Source organism: Lathyrus oleraceus, chromosome 7 (genome assembly GCF_024323335.1).
Source record: "Lathyrus oleraceus cultivar Zhongwan6 chromosome 7, CAAS_Psat_ZW6_1.0, whole genome shotgun sequence".
Classification (NCBI taxonomy): Eukaryota; Viridiplantae; Streptophyta; class Magnoliopsida; order Fabales; family Fabaceae; genus Lathyrus; species Lathyrus oleraceus.
Window position 1 is genome coordinate 354,268,964 of NC_066585.1, and position 5,399 is coordinate 354,274,362.

Sequence of the window (5,399 nt, forward strand, 5' to 3'; positions counted from 1 at the left end):
CTAAATTTGGGATGATCTTAGAGTCGACTTCACTTCAATGTCACCAGGATTTTGAAAGTAGTTGAATGATGGACTTGATTTTAAATTTCGAAATTGCTCTTACTTGATTTTAATTCCCATTAAATGTTGGAGTTTTTGTCAGTTAATTCCATTTGATTTTTTGAAAATGGTTGAACCTTGAATTTGAGTTTAAATTTTGGAATCGATAGTGATTAATTTTAATTCCCAATTCAATTTTAGAATTTATTTTAATCAGTTTTGATTGAATTTTTAAAATCAGTTCGACTTTGAAATTGATTTTAATTTCAATTAATTTTGAAGTTTGGTTGATTGGAGTTTGAATTAATTTAAACCTTGGACTTTTGTTTTATTAGTGTTTTAATTTCGTTTTTGAAGCCCATTAACCAACCAAGCCCATGGCCATTACCAAACAATTACCCATTTCCAAATCAACCCACCCCAGTCCATTTCCAAAACCCACATTTTCATCCACATCAGCAGTCGAAATAAAGCAATAGAAGAATTCAATTGCAGTGAAACGGAACAGTGGCGTTGCAGTGCAAAGTGCTATTTGCAGAAACGGAAATGATACACGGAAATGATACACGGAAAGAGATACAAAACGTAAACACTATACACGCAGCAAAGTGCATCCAAAATGACAACTGTATAAAGGAAGAAACAACAAAGCTCTAACGCAAAAATGCAGCTTCGACCTCGACCTGCAAAACCAAGAAGTAACAAATTAAAGTCATCACTAATCCTATGAACGAACTTTCCAGAAATTGAGGCTAACCATCAACTCAGTGAGTTAACAGAATTTTATAGATGGAAGTTTGAAACTGAATGAGATGGCTAATGAGATGGCTATTTAAGAACCGTACCTGCCTTCAATCGAGAGGTTTTCTTCTTTGCTTTTTCTCCACCATTCTGCAAACTCTTCCTTGCCAACATCACCTCACTCTGCACTCCAGAACCTCCATTGCAATTCCTTCACCTCATAACGACCTTTGTTGAGCCTTCCAAAAGACCTGCTAACCAATACAACATTCGACTCAGGATTACACCATTGCCACAATTCGTAACTCGATCGAATTTCAAACAGAAGATTCTCACCTGTTCAGGACGACATTCTGGTGAGTTTTTTGATGCGCCATTTTTCTTTCTGTTTGCGCTGTTTGCGCGTACATTAGCGATAGGAGTGAAGTTAACATTACAAACCCGTGAACTTTGGATCTGCGACGGTTACAAAGCGATGACGTGAGCTAGTGCAAGGAAGGTCAAAGCTCAAGTCCGCGAATCAAGCGCGCATGATGAAGAACCTAATAACGACGCCGTGACGCATGAGTTTGATGCGCGTCCGTGTTGACTTCGCAGACGTGTCGCTGTGTTGATACTTCACAATTTCCAGACGGCGAGGATGAGGTTGGAGTACCGGTGTTGCGTCGGAAGTAGGTGCAGCGGCAGATCCAATTTCATTTTGGTATTGGACGTTGGATTGTAGGGTTTGGCTGTTACCAAGTCCTCTTTTGTTTTCTCTTTACCAATGGCAAAGATGGGCCTCGATTTGGCAGGCCCATCCGTTTTTTCCATCTAAAACGCCCATGACACCGTCCGCACCTCCTCTTTTGGACAAAGAACCGGTTTGGGCTTCAAGTGGGCCCTGTGAGGTTCTTGGCATGTAATGGCTATCTGCACCCCCGTTTGGGCCTGGCCACTGTGCTGCAATTAAGGCCCAATTCTGGTTTTGTTTTTTGTTAATTAGCAACTTAGTAATTGTTTTATTTAGATTTTTTAGAGTTAAATTTGATCAATTTTAGAAATTATTTGTGTTTGATTTTAATTGATTTAGATTTTAATTGATTTAGATTTTAATTGACATTAGGATGTAATTAACCTTTTCGACTATATTTGATTCTAGAGTTTAATTGAGTTCGATTAATTCCTAATAGTTAGAATAATTGTAGAAGTTGTTTTAGGTATAGCTTTTTACGTAGAATTTAATTTGGTCCCAAATGTCAATATTGTGAGAAATGACCATTCTACCCTTCAAGGGTGACTTTAATATTTTAACCATATAATCACATGCTCCTTTAGGATTAGAATCTAACATAGAATTTTAATTAAGATTTTGATCAACTATAACATGATCCCTTAGGCTAGATTGATCACTTCTAACTCTTAGATTAAAATTGATCTTAATTTCCAATTTTTCAAACCCTCCGATTTAAATTGATCAAAAATAATTTTGATCAATTAAATCCTCTAAACTTGTATAATCCCACAGTCTAATTTGAGTGACCAAAAGACCCTTGGTCACTTAATAAGACTTCTTTTTCTAAGCTGTGGAGCTCGAAGCCTCAAGTCAAGTTTCTCAGTCAAGGCATCCTCAGTAACACCAAGAAGCGGATTATACAAGATAAATCAAAGGTCAACACTTGGTAAATACGATTCAAATTGCACCAAACAAACCTTAAGTTGTAAGGAATTATGAGACAGAGTTTCTCCTATCCTTGTCTAGAGTGACTTTGCGTATGGGTGATCCGCTGTCGCACACGGGTCAAAACGAGTAATAATATATAGTAAACAGAAATCGACACCTCGAGTATCGTATCGCAAGGACTCTTGACAAATTAACCAAGTATGAAAACAAAATATGGGGGTTTCAATTCGATTCAGAATAAGTGATTATGAAAAGTGATTAAAAAAAGTGATTATAGAATAAGCTGACACGAACCAACCTACTGCATCATCTTCCGACTTATCATTGATTCTTATAAAATTCCAAATCCCTAACGGGTCTACTCCTATTCGATTACAATTACCATTAACAAGCGTAAAGGAAATTATGCGAGTAATATTCCCAAATTCCGAATTAAGCAAACGGATTAAAAACTATTGCAAATTAAGCAGACGCAACTTGATCGTTCGTGATAAAATAAAAGCTATGTTAACACGAAATTGATTCGGGATCATCATTCATCAGTCAAATTTAAGGATTTTATCCTATAGCAACAATTAGATTAAGCAAATAATTGGAATTATAAGAAGAATTCAAAGGAAACAAATTGGAATTAATAAAAACCTCAAAGCGGATTCTGAATTACAACAGGTTGATTCAAAAGGGATTAGTTCTCCATAGTCATCTTGCTAGCTCTCAAAAAATCGTACATGAACAGAAAAACGTCACCCTGTTTTTGGCTGTCTAACCTAGGTAAAAACACCCAAACCCGTTTCACAACTCAACCGGGTCAAATGTACGATACAGGCCCAATACAACTAACCCAAACAAAATATAAAAATAATGCAGCAGCTTCAACGAAATTTCTGGCCCTGTTATAGTCTGATTCAGCTCTCGACTTCTGAACAAAAGTTGTAGATCTTTTTCTTAGCTTTCCATCGACTGATAGCACGTCTCAATCCGATACTCCTAGCTCAAGATATGATTTTTCTCGCGAAAGCTGCTAATGCTGAAAATTAAATACGAAAATAAAATAAGTGCAAAAATAAAATAAATTATGAAAACACATTAAAACATAAAAATAATTAAAGCAAACCGAAGAAATGCTTAAGTACAAACATGGAAGAACGTGCATCAAAATATACTGATCAAATTCCCCCACACTTGAACTTTTGCACTCCGAGCAAAATGAAAAACAAACAAAACACAAACACATCAACGATTACTCATTCTGGGCTACACGTCATCTTCGGTTAAGTTTGCTTCGATAGGTACTAATCTTGCACACTAAGGACATTGTAAGAATACTAATCCACAGTTATGCAGACATAAACATCCTGAATACACAAATCAACTCGAATCATGTTATTATATTAAAGCCTAACTTACTCATCCTTCTTTGGCTCTTTTTCATTCAGGCGCAATCACATTAAACCCGTTATCTCCACACACTCATAGCAAGACGACCGGTTAGTGACTCTGATCCTTTTCTTCACGGGGTTCTGGTACTTAAGTGGCATAACCCTTTGCTTACTCAATTGTAGTTGCGGGGGATCGGACCGTAATCCGCCCTACCAAGTTCAGCACCAGAACCCGCTGAACCAACTACAAAAGAGTCTTATTTCCAACTTTTTTTTGAAGGTTCCACAACCGTTGGGTTAAGTGACCGGGTGAGGGTCACCATACTTAGAAGGTGCATTCTCTTTTCTTTCTCTTTTTTTTTCTTTTTCGGAATACTCACTTATATTCATCGGCTTCCCTGTGTAGAGTGTGTGTGAGATGGTGCTGACTGCTGAAATAAACTACTCAAGAGCTGTCAGAGAATGAGAATTTAAGGCTAAAACATAATAAGAATTCGAATCAATTTCCATATGCAGGAGACTTACGGTGTTAAGACGATACCGATCTTGTGAATTTTTCCCAAGTCTCCGCAAACTAATCTCAAATTAGTCAGTCTATAGCCTAAAACTTTCAAGAAGATGCATCTTTTTATTTTTTAAAGAAAGAAAACAAAAACCAAAACAGATAAAAACTGAAAACAAAACAAAGAAAACAAAACAAATAAATGGTTCTCTCCCCCACACTTAAAACATACATTGTCCTCAATGAAAGAGCATAAATATAAAATAAGAGTGAGAGAAAGGAAAGAACACACCCGAGGAGTCAAGGCAGATAAGTGATCGCATAAGTAGCCTTTCCCAAAGAGAGTTCTTCTACAGTCTCTTCTTCCAAAGTCGGGTTCTCATGTAGTAGCTTTGGGTAGTGTCCATTGACCTTGAAATTTTGATTAGTGCATTGGCCTTGTATTCCAGGATTAAAGAAAAATCTTTGATAAGTAAAAGTGTTGAATGGGCGCGTGGAAGTGATCTCCTTTTTCACAATATCAAGAATCAAAGGATTACGGGGCTTCCTCACTACTGTTATTTCATCTTTAAGTGAGATTCTATGCATACATATGGATGGGCTAAGATCACGAGTGTCAGCCCAGGTCCATCCAATTCCCTTCTTATATTTTTGCTTAAGTTGAAGCTTTGATGAATAATATGAATCCTCGGTAAGTGGTTTAGGCTCTAAAGAATGTGGTTGCTCAATGGATGGTATGTTTGGGGCAGCCGAAATGTCAAGAGCTTCAGCTACATAAACAACTTCATTTACAATATCACCCTGCAAGGCAGCATCAATCTCAGCACAAACAGCACAAAGGTTAGTGTTAGTACAATCATCACATGAGCAAATATCATCAAAACCAGATAAATTTGGAAAATCAACTGAAAACAAATCAGAATAAGCTTCATCAACAACTTCAGAAAGCAACTCTATTTGAAAAACAGAATGCTCTTCCTCGTCAATCTTCTTATTTTCCAATACTCTTTGTGGGAAAGGGATTGATGATACATACTTTTTTCCAACCTCAACAATAATAGGATGTTTTGGTTCT

At 36.8% G+C, this 5,399-nt stretch overlaps 1 long non-coding RNA gene across 1 annotated transcript; it reads right to left on the reverse strand.

The window, feature by feature from the left end:
• Positions 1 to 507: 507 nt before the first annotated feature.
• LOC127106947 (uncharacterized) lies at positions 508 to 1,553 on the reverse strand. The gene is made up of 3 exons (XR_007795563.1): positions 1,117 to 1,553; positions 885 to 1,031; positions 508 to 722 (listed from the first exon to the last, which is right to left on the reverse strand). It is a non-coding gene; the product is annotated as an uncharacterized LOC127106947 (long non-coding RNA).
• Between the last annotated feature and the right edge of the window lie 3,846 nt (positions 1,554 to 5,399).